At 36.0% G+C, this 22213-nt stretch overlaps 1 protein-coding gene across 2 annotated transcripts in view; it reads right to left on the bottom strand.

Annotated features, from left to right (window-relative positions):
* ADAM29 (ADAM metallopeptidase domain 29) overlaps positions 1-22213 on the bottom strand; it is a 77368-nt gene that overhangs the window by 12507 nt on the left and 42648 nt on the right. The window lies entirely within an intron of this gene.

Genomic DNA, 22213 nt, shown 5'->3' on the forward strand with positions numbered 1-22213 from the left:
CAGATTGAGTTTATATGCAAATTAACAAGTTATTTATTACCATTTAGTTATGTGCATGTGTTTGTTTACACACATGTATAAATATGTTACTTGTACACATATAACATAAATTGATTTATACCATATAAAACACTTTTTTCTTCAGCACGAGTACCATTTTCCTTCCCATATACAACATTTGGAGTAATTTCCATTGAAATAATTGGAAAATAATCAAAAGAATATGGATAAGAGAAAAATAAAATTTTTAAAATTATGATAATTCACTGATTATGCAATGAAAACAGGAAATATAAAGAAAAATGAGAAAACCCAAATTTAGAACTCCTCCCATGTAATTTGCCTGGAAAAAGCATACTTACTATATGGAAATAATTTAGCATAATGCAACAAGCATAGTGCAATTAAGCAAAAAAAAAGGAAATAAAAGGCATTTAGATTGGAAAGAAGAAGTAAAACTTCTTGCGAATGGCATGATCCTGTATAGCAAAAGTACTAGGAAACACACTAAAAACTTAAACTAAGTACAGAAATACCACAGGATACAAGATCAATATAAAAAAATTAAATACATTTCTATGAGCAATGAACAATCAAAAATTGACATTAAGAACACAATTTGTGTAACAGTAGCATAAAAAAATTTAAGTACTTAGAAACATTTAACAAAGACAGGAAAAAAAAATCAAGATTTGTACACTAAAAATTACAAATCTTTCCTGAGTGAAGCAAAAGAAGATTTAAATAAAATAGATATTCTATGTTCATTGGCTAGTAGATTCACTACTATTAAGGTGGAAATCATTCTCAATTAATGTATAGAGTCACCTCAATCCCTTTCGAAATTTCATCAGGGATTTTTTTTAGATATTGAGTAATTCTAAAATTTACATGGAAAAACAAAACACCTGAAATAGTCAAAACAATTTGGAGAAAAAACAAGGTTGGAGGATTACCACTTCCTGATTCGAAAATATAAACCTGCAGCTATCAAAAAAGTGCGGTAAAGGTGTGAGGATAGACATGTAGATAAATAAAACAGAATTGAAGATGCAGAGATAAATATTAACCCCTATAATCCTTTTTTAGGGTTTTATTTTTAAGGGTTTATTTACTTTTGAGAAAGGGAGCACAGGAGGGGAGGGGCAGAGAGAGAGGAAGACAGAAGATATGAAGCAGGCTCTACCCTGACAACAGTGAGATCAATGCGGGCTTGTACTCAAGAACCATGAGATCCTGACTTGAGCTGAAGTGGGATGCTCAGCCAACTGAGTCACCCGGGTGCCCCTACCCCTATAGTCATTTAATCTTTGATTGGCAAGTAAAAGTTGCCAAGGCTATATATTCAGAAAATGATATTAGAACAATAGTACACATACAAAAAGGTGAATTTAAACCCTTACTGCACACTACATACAAAAGTTATCTTGAAAATGCATTTTAGGAGTTGATATTATTATTTAGGAGCTGATATTATTAAGTGGAGACATGGGTTGTTTCTGACTTCGGCTCCCCTCACAAGAAAACCAACTAGCAACTATCCAAAGACAAAACACCATTGCAAAAGTTTCAGAACCAAGGGCTGAGGCTGAAGCAACCCCTTAGAACACAGAGACCAAGAGAGACCACATTATAAAACAAAGAGCAGTGGCTACACTCTTACTAAATTACCTTGACCCTTGGCCAGCAATCCTTACCCTGGGCCAGCACATTTTCCAGAGAAGGCCCCCTTGTGCCTACATTTTCTCTAGTAGGGATTAAGGAGTCCAAGGTGTACATCAAGCTCCACAAGCATTGCAGGGTAATTCCCAGGAAGCCACTTTTGTCTTACCTCATAAGGATCACTGGGGAAATCTGTGGGACTTGGTCACTGAGGATAAGATAGAAATAGAGAAGGGAGCAGGGATTACAGCAACCAGTACGAAGACCTTGGCAAAATACATTCCTCTAGGCAACTCCACTTGAGCAGAGATGCCGGTTAGCATCTCATCCCATCTGTAGAGCCCAGCCAGTGGCTGTATCTAGCCAGAGAGCTCAGTGTGCAATTTTACCTGGTTTGATTCATCAGATATGCCAGATATGGATCTTGTGCTATGGCCCCATGCAGGCAGTAAAATACATTTCAAGTTCCACCTACTGCTGGAGAGAGCCCCAACTCCACCGACCAAAAAACTTAACCAGAGAATCCAGGCAACTGTGTAGTCCATTCTACAGCTACACTTGTGGCAGCACCCAAAGAGAGAACTCAATCAGTAGTTCTGTTCATCTGTAGGGCCAAGCTGGTAGCCCCATCTAAACAAGGATCTTTGGGCAGTTCCCATTCACATCCCCAGCAAATGAGCTGTAGTGGCCACAGAGCCCATCCTACGGCCTTGCACAGAGAAGCAAATTTGAAGTCTAGCCTGTCTGCTGAATATAACTTCCAGTCTCACCTGACCAGAAAGTATGACCAGAAATTCTGGGGTAGCCACAGAGCCAATCCTATAGTCACACTTGGAAAGAGAAACAAACCAGCAGTACCCTGCCTGAAAACAAAACCCAGTCGCCATGCCCATCCAACTATGGAGCCCAGCCAGCAACAGCCCCCCGGGCTCAGAGAATGGGCAATAACCTCACCCAAACGAAAACTACAATAGCCAGCCTTGTCTGCCCAAGGACATGATCTGCTGATGCATATAGAGTCCCAAGCTAAAGTGACTAGTGAAGGATTATCCCTGCCAAAGCAAATCTGTGAAGTCTAGAGGAAGAGATTGCTTACTCAAGTGTGAAGATAGAAGTGCAAGGAATTAACTCATGAAGAATCAGATAAACGTGACATCAACAAAGAAAACTAATAAATCTCCAAAAACTGGTCATCTCCAGAAACACAGACCCATGGACTATCTGACAAATGATAAAGGGTGTTCTTCAAGTGGAAATAAAAAGATGTTAATTATTCTTACAAAAATATAGGAATGTGTAAAAGTCACTGGTAATGATATATATGTAGTCTAAGACATAAACTCTAATATTGTAATGATGGTACATAAATAACTTACAAATCTATATTTAAAGGGTTTTTTTAGTATTTTTTTCTTTTCCTGGCTGTTATTTATTTATGTAATTTATTTATTTTTTAAAACATAATTTATTGTCAAGTTAGCTAACATAAAATTTATACAGTGTGCTCTTGGCTTTGGGGGTAGATTCCCATGATTCATTACTCACGTACAACACCCAATGCTCATCTGAACAAGTGCCCTCCTCAATGCCCGTTACCCATTTTCCCCTCTCCCCTGCAACCCCCACCAACTCTCAGTTTGTTCTCTGTATTTCAGAGTCTTTTATGGTTTGCCTCCCTCTCTATTTGAAACTTATTTTTCCCCTTCTCTTTCCCCATGGTCTTTTGTTAAGTTTCTCAAGTTCCACATGTGAGTGAAAGCATATGATATCTGTCTTTCTCTGACTGACTTATTTCACTTAGCATAATATCCTCCAGTTCCATCCACACTGCCGCAAATGGCAAGATTTTATTCTTTCTCATTGCCAAGTAGTATTCCATTGTATATATAAACCACATCTTCTTTATCCATTCATCATTGATGGACATTTGGGCTCTTTCCATACTTTGGTTATTGTTGAAAGCACTACTATAAACATTGGGATACATGTGCCCCTATGAATTAGCACTCCTGTATACTTTGTATAAATTGCTAGTAGTGATATTTCTGGGTTGTAGGGTAATTATATTGTTAATTTTTTGAGGAAACTCCACCCTGCTTTTTAGAGCAACTGCACCAATTTGTATTCCCACCAACAGTGCAAGAGGGTTCCTGTTTCTCCACATCCTTGCCAACATCTGTTGCTTCCTGAGTTATTGATTTTAGCAACTCTGATAGGCATGAGGTATTATCTCAATGTGGTTTTGATTTGTGTTTCCCTGATGGTGAGCATCTGGATGTCTTCTTTGGAAAAGTGTCTTTTCATGTCTTCTGCCCATTTCTTCACTGGATTATTTGTTTTTCAGGTGTTGAGTTTGGTAAGTTCTTTATAGATTTTGAATATTAACCCTTTATCAGATCTGTCATTGCAAATATTTTCTCCCATTCTGTAGGTTGTCTTTTAGTTTTGTTGATTGTTTCCTTGCAGTGCCCAACAGTTCATTTTTGCTTTTATTTCCCTTGCCTTCGGAGACGTGTGGAGTAAGAAGTTACTGCGGCTAAGGTCAAAGTGGTTGTTACCTGTTTTCTCCTCTAGGGTTTTGATGGTTTCATGTCTCACATTTAGGTTGTTCACCCATTTTGAGTTTATTTTTGTGTATGGTGTAAGAAAGTGGTCCAGTTTCTTTCTTCTGCATGTTGCTGTCCGGTTCTCCCAGCACCATTTGCTAAAGAGACTGTCTTTTCTCCATTGGATACTCTTTCCTGCTTTGTCAAAGATTAGTTGGCCATACATTTGTGGGTCCAATTCTGGGTTCTCTATTCTATTCCATTGGCCTTTGTGTCTGTTTTTGTGCCAATACCATACTATCTTGATGATTACAGCTTTGTAGTAGAGGCTAACATCCAGGATTGTGATGCCTCTTGCTTTAGTTTTCTTTTCCAACAATATTTTGGCTGTTCAGGGTCTTTTGTGGCTCTATACAAATTTTAGGATTTTTTGTTCTAGCTTTGAGAAGAATGCCGGTGCAATTTTGATTGGGATTGCATTGAATGTGTAGATTGCTTTAGGCAGTATTGACATTTTAACAATATTTGTTCTTCCAATGCATGAGCATGGAAGGTTTTTCCATTTATTTGGGTCTTCTTCAATTTCTTTTATAAGTTTTCTATAGTTTTCAGCATATAGATATTTTAAATGTTTCTATGCATTGATTTTGTATCCTGCAGCTTTGTTGAATTCATGTATCAGTTCTAGCAGCTTTTTGGTGGAGTCTTTCAAGTTTTCCATGTAGAGTATCATGTCCTCTGTACAAAGTGGAAGTTTGACTTCTTTGCCAATTTTGATGCCTTTTATTTCATTTTGTTTTCTGATTGCTAAGGCTAGGACTTCCAACACTATCTTAAACAACAGTGGTGAGAGTGGACATCCCTGTCATATTCCTGATCTCAGGGGGAAAGCTCTCAGGTTTTCCTCATTCAGGATGATATTAGCTATAGACTTTTCATACATGGCCTTTGTGATGTTAAGGTATGTTTCTTCTATCCTGACATTCTTGAGGGTTTTTATTAAGAAAAGATGCTATATTTTGTCAAATGCTTTTTCTGCATCTATTGATAGGATCATATGGTTCTTATCCTTTATTTTATTTATGTGATATATCACACTGATTGATTTGCAAATATTGAACCCATCCTACAGCCCAGGAGTGAATTCCACTTGACCATAGTGGATGATTCTTTTTATATGCTGTTCAATTTGATTTGCTGGTATCTTGTTGAGAATTTTTGCATCCATGTTCATCAGGGCTATTGGCCTGTGAGTCTCTTTTTATGTGGGATCTCTGTCTGGTTTGGGAATCAAGGTAATGCTGGCTTCACAGAGTGAGTCCAGAAGCTTTCCTTCCATTTCTATTTTTTGGAACAGATTGAGAAGGATAGGTATTAACTCTGCTTTAAATATCTGGTAGAATTCCATTGGGAAGCCATCTGGCCCAGGAGTCTTATTTGTTGGGAGATTTTTGATAATTGATTCAGTTTATTCACTGGTTATGAGTCTGTTCAAATTTTCTGATTCTTCCCATTTGAGCTTTGGTAGTATATGTATGTCTAGGAATTTGTCCATTTCTTCCAGGTTGTCCAGTTTGTTGGCATATAATTTTTCATAGTATTCTCTAATAATTGTTTGTATTTCTGTGGTGTTTATTGTGATCTCTCCTTTTTCATTGATGATTTCACCTATTTGGATTCTCTCTTTTCGTTTTGAGAAGTTTGGCTAAGGGTTTATCAATTTTATTTATTTTTTTTAAAAAACAAATTTTTAGATTCATTGATCTGTTCTACTCTTTTTAAAAAATATATAATGTTTATTTCTGCTCTAACCTTTATTATTTCTCTTTTTCTGCTGGCTTTGTGGTTTCTTTACTGTTCTGCTTCTAGTTTCTTTAGGTGTGCTTTTAGATTTAATATTTGGGATTTTTCTTGTTTCTTGAGATACGCCTGGATTTGTTGTGTTTTCATTTTCATTTACTTCCATATATTTTTAAATTTCTTCTTAAATGTCTGGTTGGCCCATTCATTCTTTTAACCTCCATGCATTTGGAGGCTTTCCAAGTTTTTTCTTGTCGTTGATTTCAAGTTTCTGAAACTGTGATCTGAAAGTGTGCATGGTAAGATATCAATTTTGTTATATATATTGAGGGCTGTTTTGTGACCCAGTATGTGATTTATCATGAAAAATGTTCCATGTGTACTCGAAAAGAATGTGTATTCTGCTGCTTTTGGATGAAAAGTTCTGAATGAATCTGTCAAGTCTATCTGGTCCAGTGTATCATTCAAGGTCATGGTTTCTTTATTGATTTTCTACCTAGATATGTCCATTGTTGTAAATGGAGTATTAAAGTCCCCTGCAATTACCATATTGTTATCAATAGATTGCTTATGTTTGTGATTAATTGATTTACATACTTGGGTGCTCTCAAGTTGGGGGAATAAACATTTACAAATATTAGATCTTGATGGATAGACCCTGTAATTATGATATAATGCCCTTCTTCATCTCTTGTTACAGCCTTTAGTTTAAAGTCTAGTTTGTCTGGTATAAGTATGGCTACTCCAGCTTTCTTTTGACTTCCTGTAGCATGATATATGGTTCTGCATCCCCTCACTTTCAATCTGAAGGTGTCCTTAGGTCTAAAATGGGTCTCTGGTAGACAGCATATAGATGGATCTTGTTTTTTTGTTTTTTTTTTTTATCCATTCTGATACTCTATGCCTTTTGATTAAGGCATTTAGTTCATTTACATTTAGAGTTATTACTGAAAGATATGGAGTTAGGGTCCTTGTGTTATCTGTAGGTTTCATGCTTGTGGTGATGTCTCTAGTCCTTTGTAGTCTTTGCAGTATTTCACTCACAGAGACCCCTTAGACTCTCTTGCAGGGCTGATTTAGTGGTCATGAACACTTTCAGTTTTTGTTTTTCTGGGAAAGCCTCTATCTCTCCTTCTATTCTGAATGACAGCCTTGCTGGATAAAGGATTCTTGCTGTCTATTTTTCCCATTCAGTGTATTGATTATTTCCTGCCACTCCTTTCTGGCCTGACAAGTTTCAGTGGACAGGTCTGCCACTACCCTTATGTATCTAACCTTGTAGGCTAAGACTAATTTTTCTGGGGGTGCCTGGGTGGCTCAGTCGGTTGAGCATCTGACTTCGGCTCAGGTCATGATCTCACAGCTTGTGAATTCGAGCCCCACGTCGGGCTCTGTGCTGACAGCTCAGAGCCTGGAGCCTGCTTCTGCTTCTGTGTCTCCCTCTCTCTCTGCCCCTAACCCACTCACATTCTGTCTCTGTCTGTCTCAAAAATAAATAAACATTTTAAAAAATTTAAAAATAAATAAATTTTAAAGAGACTAATTTTTCCCTAGCTGCTTTCAGAATTCTCTTGTTATGTTTGTATTTTGCCAGTTTCACTAAGATACGCCATGGTGAAGACCTATTCTTGTTAAATCTTAAGGGAATTCTCTGTGCCTTCTGAATTTAGATGTCTACTTCCTTTCCCAGATTAGGGAGGTTCTCAGCTATAATTTGTTCAAGTAAACCCTCTTCCCCTTTCTCTCTCTCTCTTCTTCTTCTGGAACTCCTTGATACAGATATTATTATGTCTCACTGAATCACTTAGTTCTCTAATTCTTCCCTCATGGGCTAGTATTTTCTTATCTCTCCTTTTCTTGGCTTCATAATTTTCCATAATCCTATCATCTATTTCACTTATCCTCTGTTCTGTTTCCTCCATCCTTGCTGTCAGTGCACTAGTTTATTTTCTGCCTCATTTACAGCATTTCTTATTCGTGGTGACTATTTCTTATTTCCTTGATCTCTGCAACAATAGATTCTCTGCTATGTTCTATGCTTTTTTCAAACCCAGCTATTAATCTTATGACTATTATTCTAAATTCTTGATCAGATATATTGTTCATATCTATTTTGAGCAACTCTCTAGCTGTCATTTCTTCTTTGAGCTTCTTTTGAGAAGAACTCTTCTGTTTCATCATTTTTGGCTAGTTTTCTATCCCATATGTATTTTAATATTTTGTTATCAGTCCTGCTCCTGTGAGTACTACTATAGTAAAAAGGGGTCATACACAGTTTAGGGCCTGGCCCTTCAAAAGGTGTTTTTGGAGTCCATTGAGTGCTCTCTGTTGTTGTTGCTTTATCTCCCTACTTGTAGTGGTGGTTTGGACCTTCCACCAGGTGTGCTTTGATTTGTTCATCGAAGTAACCCTGGAAAAATTTTTTAAAAGGGGTGGTGGTGGAAGAAGTCTTATCTCATACAAAGAAAGAAATGACAGGGGCAAAGGAAAGGAAGAGAAAAAAAAAATTGACCAGGCAGAGAATCAGAGAAACTATACAGCTTAATCCAGAGAGAAACAGAGGGAAATAAAAAGAAGGAGATACAGAAAAGGTGTAAAAAGAATAGATTAAAAATGTCTATGGCCGGTCAAGTTATTCCTGTGGGTCCCTGGAGATGTTTCTGTTACTCTGTAACCCAGATTCCTGGAATTCTGTCTTCTGGTCTCAGTACTACTGTGTTTGAGGAATGAGGGAACTTCAAGTCCCCCTACTTCTCCACGGTGTTGACTCTTTGATCTAAAAATTGTTAATATTAAAAGTAAACATAACAACAATACTTTGTTGCTCAATCTATAATATAAATAAAATGTAAAATGTAGCATCAATAACCTAACATATGAAGGGGTAGTGCAGACATGAAAGTATAAGGTTTCTGTATGCTATTAAAGTTATTATATGCTTAAAATAGAATGTTATAGTCTACAGCCATACCACCCTGAACATGCCTGATCTGGTCTAAAATAGAATGTTACAAGTATATTTTATGTAAGCCTCATGGTAACCACAAAGGAAACACCTGCAGATACACAAAAAGATTATGATAAAGGAGTAAAATCATACCACTAGAAAATGTTATCAAATCACAAAGGAAGAGAGCAAGAAAGAAGGCAAGAAACAAAGGATCTACAAAACAGAAGACAATAAAATGGCAACAGTAAATCTTTACTTATCAATAATTGTTTTAGTATAAATGGATTAAGTTCCTAATTAAGAAATAGAATAGCTGAAGTTATTTTAAAAAAAAAAAGATTCAATGGTATGCTGCATACAAAAGACCTTCTTTAGCTTTAAGGACACACATGCACAGAGTGCAGGAATGGAAAAATATATTTCAAGCAATGGTAACCAAAAGAAAGCAGGGATGGTTATGCTTATATCAGAAGAAATGGACCTTAAGTTAAGATTGATAAAAACAGACAAAAAAATCATTATATAATGATAAAGAGGTTTCCATTAAAAAGATAAGGAGAGAAGACTCAAGTAAATAAAATCAGAAATAAAAGAAGAGACAATATCACTGATACCACAGAAATACTAAGGATCTTTAAAAATCACCATGAATAACTCTACACCCACAATTATATAACCTAGAAGAAATAGATACATTTGTAGAAACATACAATCTACCAACACTGAATTATGAAGAAATAGAAACTGAGCAGACCATTAAATAAGGATAATACCTAATTACTAAAGCAATAATCAAAAACCTTCCAACCAAATAATATCCCAGGGCCAGATGTTTTCACTGGTGAATTCTAGCAAACATGTATAGAATTAATACTAATCCTTCTCAAACTATTAGAAAAGTTGAAAACCAGGGAATAGTCCCCAAACTGTTTTACTAGGCCAAACTTGATATCAAGGTCTGGTGGGACACTACAAGAAAAGAAAACTCTAGGCCAATATCCCTGAAGTACATAGTTGCAAAAAGTTTCAAAAAGATACTAGCAAATTGAATTAAACATCACATTGAAAATATACACCATGATCACAGTGTGTTCATCCCTGGGGAGCAAGTATGGTTCAACAAATGCAAATCAATATATGTGTAACATCACATTCATAAAATGAAAGAGAAAAGTGACACAATCCTCTCATGATGCAGAAAAATAATTTAAGAAAATTCAAGAATGATTCATAATAAAAGCTGTCAATAAACTGGGTGTGAATGAGCATAAATCAACATAATAAAAGCCATAAGGTTTGGGATTTCACCAGTATTAAATCCTTGTGATTCCATAAATCAAAAAATGTGTAGTTGGATTTTAATTAAAGGGACTAATGCTTTTGTAGAAACTATATCCTTACAAAATTGTCTCTGCTATTACAAAAGACTCACAATAACCATAGAAACAAGTATTATAAATTATAAATTATAATGGAATATTTTATGTTTATTATTTTCATTAAGATCAAATTGAACCTTATCTTTTTTGCTATTTTAATAGTAAAACCTGAGAAATAGATTGGTAGGTTAAACCTGAGAAAGCTTTTAATTACATAATTATTGGAAATTTACAAAACCCTTAAAAGTCATATTTAAGAGCTCAAATATCAGTTTTACAGTTCATGAGTTATTGTGATCTAAATGATGCCTAACTGAACTACATTTTAGATTCATTTCTAGATATCAATATATTTTTTTGCCCAGAGATTTTAGAGTCAAATATATTCTAGATTTCCAATAAGGGATGGGGTAATTATGCAATTTTACATTTACCCTAATTTATGCTACAGAAAAAAACATTACTGTGACTAATCTGAAAGATTGGAGAAGCCTCAATTAATAGACTAAAATGAAATAAGGGAAAGAGATAAGGAAGTTCAAATGTATGTGAAGAGCAATAATCTAAATCTTAAGAAGAAGTTATGTGTTAAAAATATTCTGGGTACTACTATTGGAGAAAGCAGCTAGGGAACTAATAATTCTTAATGTAGTGGTCAAAATAATCTTTCTATACCAAATTCTTCATCAGTTCTTCATCAGTTAAGGCTTATAAGTATCATTTTCAAAATAACTCAAACCAACGGACAAAATGTCCCTAGATGCCAAATCTTTCTGTATTCCACACACCACAGTAAGTCCTACTGATTGTTAATTTCAGCGTAGTAAAGAACTTCCAAATAAATGTTGCAATGATAATATGATCTTACCAGATAGTTAATAATTAGAATATTTTCAATAATCAGTTTTTTTTTCTTTTGTTAATATGGTTACATAAAAGGATACAGACTTCCTTTTTTTTTGAAGTTATACTTTTAATTCATGGATGGGATGTTTTGGGGGGAATATGTAGTTTTCTTTCTAGGGCTAGGAAGATCATATGTAGAGACAGCATATATATCTAGAATATTCTGAATATAGACTGATAATCCTTTCTTTTCTGATTTTGGTGAAACAATGGTGCTGTACTTTGTAAAATCACATATATATATACACTGTCAGATCTAGAAATCATGCTCCCTGATAAGTATACTTAAATTATCATAGATTTCCAGAAGGATAAATACATGAGGACATTTTTGTGATAGGGAAGAGTGGGATTTATATGATGCCAAACATAAGAAGGATGGGATAAGTATAGTGCAATGGAAATATATTATGGAAAGTTTTGTAGCTTTGCAAGATAATCTATTTTGAGATCATTTGATTACCAATTTTGATTGCATATGCAACCTTACTTTTCCTTTCCTAAGTAGATTAGCATATTTTCAGGCTTCAGAGATTAGGACACAAATATTTTGGGAAGGCAATTATTCTACCCACCACACTCTTCTTATTCCATTCATCTTTCTAGGAACTCATTCCATTATCTTATAATCTGTACCTATTCTCTTTCTTGGTGAATTTTTCTTCTTGAAATGTAAAGTTCTTATCATTTTTCTCTTGTACCCGTCAAAACATCATACAATAAAAATGATACCACTCAGCTTCCAGGTTATTGGTCAGATGGAGGTGGAAAAGTGGCATGGCCAGAAGGGACATGGAAGCTCCATGCAATTCTCCACATACTTTGCCTTACACAGCTCTTCAATCTGACAATTCCTGAGTTATATCCTTTATAATAAACTCATGACCTAGTAAGTAAAATGTTCTCCTGAGTTCTGTGAGCTTCTTTAGCACATAAATCAAGTACAAGGGGGTGTCCATGGAAATTTCTGATTTATAGTCCATTGGTCCAAAACACACATGATAACCAGAACTTGAGACTGGTGTTGACTATAAGGAAGGTAGGGAGGGGGATGTCTTGTGGAACTGAGCACATAATCTGTGGGATCTGATACTATCTCTGGGTAGACAGCATCAGAGTTAAGTTAAATTGGAGAACACTCAGTTGGCGTTGCAGAGTTGCTTGGTGTGAGAATTAAGCCCACATATTTGGTGATCAGAAGAAGTGAAATAGACTATTCTGTGAATAGAGTATTGATGGTAGGGGAGTGTTTTGTTCTGTTTTGTTTCCTTTACATTTGATATCAGAGAGGTAGTGTTTATTAGCATGGCCCTAGCTAACAGAAATATGAGGTTTGGGAAGAGAAAGATAAAAGGGCAAGAAATGAGGAATCTTTAATTCCTGGGTGGCCACGTGGTCCCCCCCCCCTTCCGGGTATACAGCACCAGCTGTGCAGCAATCCATAACGGATTACCATAAAGGTAAAAGTTATTAATCGAACTTAGAGATGGATCAGACTCCTGGGGAGTTGGTTCACCAGATGCCTAAGGAAATGCAAAATAACAAGAAAAAGGAGAAAAATTTAATCGCTTGGTTACTGGTATCCATAATAGCTAAAATGAAATTAAAAGAGAGTGTTGGCTCAAATATGGATGCTAGACCATATTCAGATTTTAATATAAGCTTCAGCCACTAACCTTAAAGCTGGCTTCTGTGGGAAAAAAAATTATTAGGGTCAATAGAATGTATCCGTAAGACCTCTGATTACCAGGAAAATGGTCCACGTCAGGTGGGAGCAAAACCAACTATTAAAATCAGGGATATGGTGTGAAGGAGTTGTTTCATTTTGTGTATTGCAATTAGAACATTTACCAAAATGGATTTTAAGAGTAATTCAGGGGGATTTTCTCCGGTGTTGAATGCTACAGGATGGAAGAGTATGCGTGGGCTGATACAAGATCCACAGCTCATTATGGAACAATCATAGATGACTTTACATGATCTAGGTATAGAGCAGGTTATTCCCAAGGAAACAGCCAGCTTGATAGGCTGGACAAAAGCCACCATAAGGTCTGTTTACCCTTAGAGGGGAAACTGTCTACCCCTATAAATGCCAAGTGGAACACTCCAGATGAAGCAGCTGATATGGTTCATATGTAGCAAGCCAGGTGTACCACGCTCTGTGATAATTGGGATAATCACCCACCAAATATGCCCATTACACAGGCCACGATAAATGCTGTGGTTAAGAGAGACCCCATGAAACTTTACAGCACAACTGAAAGGCAGTTCAGAAACCTTTATGAAAGTTTCTCTCTGAGCTTCTACTCCTGGATCTTCAAATACCAACAAAAACATTAGGTTGATTAACAGGAGAAAAGAGAAAGGAGAGAAGAAAGTCAAGGGATTATTTTTAACAATGTGGAATAAAACAGCTATTACTAACGAAAGTGAATAAAGCAAATACTGGTAAGAATGTAGGAAAAAGAAAAGAGGAAACAGAAAAGGAATAGTCAGGAGTCTTACCCCAGAAGGATGGAAACCTTTAGATAGTTATTAAGAAACGCGATGAGGGGTACCTGGGTGGCTCAGTCCTTAAGCGGCCGACTTCCGCTCAGATCATGATCTCCCAGTTGGTGAGTTCCAGGCCCACATCGGTCTCTGTGCTGACAGTTCAGAGCCTGGAGCCTGCTTCCGATTCTGTGTCTCCTTCTCTCTCTGCCCCTCCCCTGCTCTCTTTCTCTCTCTCAAAAATAAACATTAGAAAGAGAGAAACGGGGGCGCCTGGGTGGCGCAGTCAGTTAAGCGTCCGACTTCAGCCAGGTCACCATCTCGCGGTCCGTGAGTTCGAGCCCCGCGTCAGGCTCTGGGCTGATGGCTCGGAGCCTGGAGCCTGTTTCCGATTCTGTGTCTCCCTCTTTCTCTGCCCCTCCCCCGTTCATGCTCTGTCTCTCTCTGTCCCAAAAATAAATAAAACGTTGAAAAAAAAATTAAAAAAAAAAAAAGAAAGAGAGAAATGAAGAAAGAAAAAGAAAGAAAGGAAGAAAGAGAAAGAAAGGAAGAAAGAGAAAGAAAGAAAGAAAGAAAGAAAGAAAGAAAGAAAGAAAGAAAGAAAGAAAGAAAGAAAGAAAAATGTCATGAGTGGGGTTCCTGGGTGGCTTGGGTGGTGAAGTTGATTTTGGCTCAGGTCATGATCTCAAGGTTCTGCTCCTCCTCAGCTTGCATGCATATGTGCACGTGCGTGCTCATGCTCTCTCTCCCTCTCTCCAAATAAATATATAAACAAACATTAATTTAAAAACAAAATAATGCAATGAGTAATGCAGACATTGATGGGGTTAAAGCAAAGGTTTTAATACAGCATTAACAAAGGTTGGACAGGCCCCTAACAGGTTCCCTAATATTAAGGGTCCCCAAACAAGTCTGCTATTTTTACCCCAGCTTGGAGAAATTTAAAAAGCCAGAGGCAGAGATTACAATGAGAAACCTGACCAGCACTTGCTTGGGATAGTGGTAGGACAGATTGACCAGATAATGATTGACAAAAGAGCCAGGGTCTCTTGGCTCCACCCCTAGCTGGGAACCTAAAGCCTTTTGCTGGTGAGAGGATTAAATGGTCAGGGGATGGAGAAGAGAAGTTCCCAGGATTCCTTGATATAGGAGCTCCATGCACTGTGGTACAAAATCCATCGTATGCGCCTTGACTCAGGCTACGATTAGGTTAAAAGAACCAAAAATTATATGGGTTGATAGCATTACAAAAGTGGGAATGTTTAAGTAGGTTTTATGTAAACATGTAGTGTTTCTTTTACCTGAATGTATGGAAATAAGTTCTTATGGGAATGGAATACTATGTCTGGCTGAGGAGCATTTCCCCTATCTCCTACTATAAAATCAAAATCTATCGATGAAGTTCTATTCTATAGTTAGGAATGTAAGGATTGATGGAATTAAGGTAAGGTTTGTAAGATAATTGGCCATGTGAACAGGCTTTATGTGAAGTAATTGTGTCTTTTTTTTTTTTTAACCTAATTGTATTATGGGGATAGACATTGCATGTGACTGCGGAATGATTCCCTTACCTAGTATTATAAAACAGAAGGCATGAATTCTGCCCTTCAAGCAATATTAATTGGACATGCTAAATGGGAACCAGTATAATTGCCTGAGCCCAAACAGAATAAAAGCTGGCATGCTGGTAGGAACAAATTCTCTGTGATAGCCCTTTGTGGAGCTAAGAATGGGGATTACGGCAAAAGCTTGTTAGTGTCTCCCAACAATGATCAATCGCTGAACTCTGGACTAAAGAATTTCCATTTGATGGACATTTATTACCTTGCTATCAGACATTAATTGAAGATGCCCTTATGACTGAAGTACATAAATGATCTTGAAACCTGAAATACCTATAATGTTTTGGGTGATGTCAGAGAAATGCTCTCATAGGAATGACAATGCCTAGAAGAGGTACAAAATAAAATGGAAATGGTCTATACAGTCTCATGGAAGGTACATACCTGGGAAATGCAAAAAGGAGAAATTCACAAGCAGGGAGACTCTTTTCCCCTAGGACTGACTTTGGAAGAGCACCAGGAGCTATATGACTAGGCAGTTCACGCCAAGTTGGGGAGGACACACGTATCATAACAACTGTTTTTTTTCTTTCTCCCCTACATCACCTCAACTTTTAAAATTTCCTCCTACTTGAGGTGGTGCTCACAGGACCAGGGCTGCAACTACAAATGTTGGTGGCAGAGATGATTCCTAAGGAGGAAACCCTAACTGTAACTGTTTACTATTTTTAAAACTTCATGTCAGAATTCTAACGGGCCTCATGGAAAGGGTTATGCCTTCACTCCATCTGGCAAAATTAGAATTAACAATGAATGAGAGTCAATTTCAATTTACATGGAAAAAACAGATGAACAGGAAAAATGTTAAATGCACCTGAAAAAATTAACAGCACATGCAGGATGTGAGATATATATATTTTTTCTTTCTTTCTTTTCTTTCTTTCTTTCTTTCTTTCTTTCTTTCTTTCTTTCTTTCTTTCTTTCTTTCTTTTAGAGAAAGACAGAAAGTGAGTGGGGCAGAGGGACAGAGAGAATCCTGAGCAGGCTCCACACTCAGCACAGAGCCCAATGTGGGGCTCTATGCAGGGTTTGATCCCACCACTCTGGCATCATGACCTGAGCTGAAATCAAGAGTCAGATGTTCAACTGAATAACCACTCAGGTGCTCCAGGACATGATATATTCTATAGGACAACTGTGTTGGTGTCTTCAATAAATCAATGGCATTGACAGCAACAACACCAAAAGTAGGGAGGGGAGACAGAATTAAAATACAAGAAACTTAAGGGATACAACCTAATGTAAATATAATATATGGACCACCATGGGTCCTGATGCACATAAACAAATGGTATATTTTTATGACCTCAGAAAAATTTGATTATTGATTCAGTATTAGTTCAAATCAACGAACCACTTGATAATTTTGTTTGAAATAATACTAGTTTTACTGTTGTATACGAATGTACACTTTTTTCAGAGTTCACTTGTAAAATGATGTGTGGAATTTGTTTAAATGCTTTAGAGCAAAGAAAGGTATATGTAAATTACATATAACAGAATCTTGATAATTTAGGTAATAAGGGGGTACATTGTACTTATATCACTGTTTCAAATATACTTTTAAAACTGTATAATAATTTTGTTAAGTATGATGTTTTCAATAGCAGAAACAAAATGAAAAAAATTGTTTAGAGAAAAATAATAAAAATTAAAACATGATTTGGCCTTATTTATTCTTCCCTTTCAACTACTTTTTGTAACTAAATTAGCAGACCATCTGATGGAAGTGGGATGTAATATGTTATTTGTTGATTAAATACTAGTATTGTCCCATATGGAAAAAAAATATTTTTTCCATAAACTATGTTTTTAAAAATTAAAGGAACTTGTTATAAACTGAAATATGTCTTAAAATTCACATGTTGAAGTCCTAACCCTCAGTACCTTTGAAGGTGATTATATTTAAACATTTGGCTTTTAAAAACTTAATTAAGAGTCTGTATTTTGGTTTGTCTCTTTTTTTCCCTTTGTTCATTTGTTTTGCTCTTAAATTCTGCATAGGAGTGAAACCATATGGTTTTTGTCTTTCTCAGACTCCAGAGGGGAGGTGGGTAGGTAGATGGGTGAAATAGAAGGGAATTAAGAGTATACTTATCTTGAGGATCTCTTTTGCATTGTTGGTGAGAATGCAAGCTGATGCAGCCACTCTGGAAAACAGTATGGAGGTTCCTCAAAACTGAAAATACAACTACCCTATTACCCAGCAATTGCACTACTAGGTATTTATCCAAGGGATACAGATGTGCTGTTTCGAAGGGACACATGCACCCCAATATTTAGAGCCGTACTATCAAGAATAGCCAAAGTATGGAAAGACCCCAAATGTCCATCGATGGATGAATGGATAAAGAAGATGTGGTATATGTATACAATGTAGTATTACTTGGCAATCAAAAAGAATGAAATCTTGCCATTTGCAACTACGTGGATGGAACTGGAACGTATTAATGCTAAGTGAAATTAGTCAGAGAAAGACAAAAATCATATGACTTCACTCATAAGAGGACTTTAAGAGACAAAACAGATGAACATAAGGGAAGAGAAACAAAAATAATATAAAAACAGGGAAGGGGACAAAACAGAAGAGACTCATAAATATGGAGAGCAAACAGAGGGTTACTGGAGGGGTTTTGGGAGGGGGGATGGGCTAAATGGGTAAGGAGCACTAAGGAATCTACCCCTGAAATCACTGTTGCACTATATGCTAACTAATTTGGATGTAAATTTTAAAAAAAATTAAGTTAAAAAAAAGTACACTTATCTTGATGAGCACCAAGTAATATATGGGAGTGTTAAATTGCTATATTGTACACCTGAAACTAACTTAACACTGTTAACTATACTGCAACTACAATTTTTAAAAAAAAAATTAAGGAGTTAACTAAGTTAAAATGAGGCCCTTAGTGTGAGTCCTAATACCATGTGATTGTATGTATAAAAAGAAAATAAATAAGACATACAGAAAAACCATGAATGTACATGCATAAATAAAATGTCATGTGAGGAACAGCCAGAGGTAGAAATCAGCAAGTTGAGAAGAAAGAATATGTTAAAAAATAAATAAAGAAGAAAAAAAAAAAAAAGAAAGAGAGAGGGAGGGAGGGAGGGAGGAGGAAGGAAGGAAGAAAAAAAGAAAGAAAGAAAGAGCAAGAAAGAAAATGTTCACACCAAATAGTTCCACAGTTTAGTCCTGCAGAATCTAGAAATCTTGCAGCCTTCATGCATTTTTTCTCTTAATCACTTCTCGGCATTTTGGCTAAGATCAAGTGCATTTTTTCTCTTAATCCTGTTCAGTTCAAGTGGCAATGTTACTGCTTATATGACCTCATAATCTCCTTATCAAGTGATATCCCAGCCACATTCCAAGTGTTTTCTGAAAATGCTACCTCATGTTTTTGCAATATGTACAGGCTGAGAATTTTTTAAAATATTTATTTTATTTTTTTTTCAAATGTTTATTTATTTTGAGGGGAACAGAGAGAGGGAGAGAGAGAATCCTAAGCAGGCCCCATACTCAGTGCAGAGCCCAACTTGGGGGCTCATTCCCACGACCATGTGATCATGATCTGAGCCAAAATCAAGAGTCAAACATTTAATACACTGAACCACGCAGGTGCCCTGAGAATTTTTGAAACTTTTAAATAATGGTTTCTTTTTGCTTAACAATCTCTTCTTCCCTTAATAGTCCCTCTTCTCTTATTTTACTTAAGTAGTCAGGAGAAACCAAGTCACTCCTTCGGTGCTTAGAAATGCTTATGACTCTGTAGGATAAATACCTAATTTCATCACCCAAGTTTTACCTTCCAGTAAACACCAAAATACATACACAATTCCATAGAGATCTTTACCATTTTATAACAAAATTGCCTTTCCAACAGTTTTCAATAATGTTTCCCATTTCCATGTAAGACCTCACCAGAGTGGCTTTTAACATTTACAACTATATTTCTAACCAACATACTATACATTATTATTTATGTATTATTGAGGAAGATGGAAACTTTCTCTTTAATGCTTTTTATTGATTGATAAATGCATGTATGTTGAGTTCTCCTCAGGCTCTCTCTTAATGTCCACATTTCTAGCATGGTTCTCAAAATTCTTCCAGATTCTAATCATTTCCTGGTACCAAAGCTGCTTCCACATTTTGAGGTATTTTTTTTTTTAGCACTCCTACTTCTCAGTACCAAAATCTGTCTTCCCTCAGGTTGTTAGAGCAAAATACCAAAGACTGGGTAACTGAAATAAGAGAAACCAATTGCTGGCAATTCTAGAAACTAGGAAGTCTAGGATAAAGGTGCCAACATGTTCAACATGGTCAGAGCTTTCTTCCTGGCTTGCAGAAGACCACCTTCTCACTGCGTGTTCACAGAGACAGATCAAAAACAGCTCTCTCACATCTCTTCTCTTAAAAGCACTAATCCTATCCTGAGAGTCCCACCCTCAAGAACTCATCTAAACCTAATTACCTCCCAAGGGCTTATCTCCAAGTACCATCACATCTGCGATTAGGGTTTCAACATATAAATTGGAACGTCAAAATTCAGTACATGTAACAGTTATATGAATGGTTATGATTCAACGTCTTGTGATTTAACCTACTTGTGAGTCTCACTCTGGAGAAAGGGAAATCCCAATGACCTATGATAACATAAGATTGAAAAGTAATTTAAAAATGAGTAAAAGTACATACATATCAGCTATTATCTCAATGACATTGATGTATAATGCAAACATACCCTTTTAAAAATTTGGACTTTGTTGGGATGCCTGGGTGGCTCAGCCGGTTAAGCGTCTAACTCGATTTTAGCTCAGGTCATGATCTCACAGTTCATGATCTCGAGCCCCGAGTCAGGCTCTGTGCTGACAGTGCAGAGCCTGCATGGGATGCTTTCTCTCAATCTCTCTCTACCCTGCCCCTGCATGCAGTCTCTTTATCAAAATTAAATGACATTAAAAAAACTTTGGATTTTATTTAAAAGCTTGTAATCTTGTAAGTTTTCCCTTTCAAATCTATTAATCAATGTTATCTATAAATACAAAATATATAAACAATAGATGGATATATAAATAAAACAGAAATAAAAATTATTTTGAAAAATAAAAATAAACCTTAATAAATTACACTTTCATGTTTAAAACATTAAGCTGCCTTTTTTATATAGGAATAATCAATGACTAATCAAAGCATTTAGTTTTTAAAACTTTATAATAGATAAACCTTTTTTTCAAATTTATATATTTTCTAGTAGATATTGACAAACATGAATTTGAAAGTCCCTGATTAGTAAATTAGAATACATGAGTGAAAGGCATAACAGTTATTATATTTAATAAATAATAAATACTTTTCTATGAAGGTTTTCCCTAAACTACATCAACGATTTTCATTACAAAAGCTCTATTTCATAGACTCTGAAACCAGTATTTCCAGAAATATCTTCTGTTGTCATTTGAAAGCCTATATTATCAATTACAAAATAATAATAATATTATTATTATAACATGTTTCCCCTGTTCCTTTCAAAATTCACCATTTTCCTCCTATAGAGTTTTTTCCTAAAGAATTATATGAATAGTATTAATATTTACATACTACTAGCTGACTAATTATCTAGATTATTAGCCCAAAGAAGATCAGCAAATATATCTTGCTGTAATCAGCCTGATAGCCACAAAATTGTAAAATATCTGACAGAGCCTGATGTTAACTATGCCTAGATTTAAGTAAATTTCCCACAATTTTATTTGATTATTTATGAAGTACTAAAATTGGGCGGGGAAAAAACCTTAAGTTTATCTAAATGTTAAGGGTAAGCTCAGAGAGACATTACAGCCGTGCAAACTCTTTATGTAGTCATCAAAATATTACACAAATGCAGTGGAAAAAAATGTAAGCTAGGATGGTGGCAATCTTTCAGAAAAAAACTCATGGTAGCTACAGAGAAAAAAATTGATAGTAAATACACAAAAGAAAATGAGGAAAGAATCTAAACATTACACTAAAACACACACACACACACACACACACACACACACACAAGAAAATGGGCTGGATTCTATAATGAAAAGACAAAGTGGCTGAATGAATAGAAAACAAGACTCAATATGCTGTCTATAAGAAATTCACTTCAAACCTAAAGACACTAGCAAACTCAAAGTGAAAGAATGGAAAAATATATAGTATGCAAACATAAATCAAAAGAAAGCTATAGTCCTAACTCATTTTCACACACTCCCTCCCCATATTTTTAAAGCACTTTTTTTTTAATGTTTATTTTTTGAGAGAAAGTGACAGAGCACGAGTGGGGGCGTCATAGAAAGAGAGGAAGATACAGAATCCAAAGGAGGCTCCAGGCTCTGAGCTATCAGCACAGAGCGGGAGGAGGGCTCCAACCCACCAACAGGACATCATGAGACCCGGGCTGAAGTTGGACGTTTAATCAACTGAGCCACCCAGGTGCCCCTAAAACATTTTTTTAAAGGTATATTTATTTAGAGAGAGAAAGAGAGAGCATGAGCAGGGGAGGGGCAGAGAGAGAGGGAGAGAGAGAATCCCAAGTAGGTTCTGAGCTGTCAGCACAGAGCCCCACGGCACTCCCCATTTTTAAAAAACATATATGGATTTGGAGAGATTTATCTATGGGCATTTTTTCTTATTGGGTCTTATATGTCACAGTAAATAAAATCTCTTTTTAGACATTTGAATAAATATTTATGAAAATATTAAACAAAAGCACAAGTAAATATATATTAATGAGATCAAATCGATTCCTGAATGCAAAGATACAAATGCTGAAGAAGCAACCATTAATATAGCTGCAGAAAACTGGTAAGGAAAAGATGAGTGCTTAA

Source organism: Neofelis nebulosa, chromosome 3 (genome assembly GCF_028018385.1).
Source record: "Neofelis nebulosa isolate mNeoNeb1 chromosome 3, mNeoNeb1.pri, whole genome shotgun sequence".
Classification (NCBI taxonomy): domain Eukaryota; kingdom Metazoa; phylum Chordata; class Mammalia; order Carnivora; family Felidae; genus Neofelis; species Neofelis nebulosa.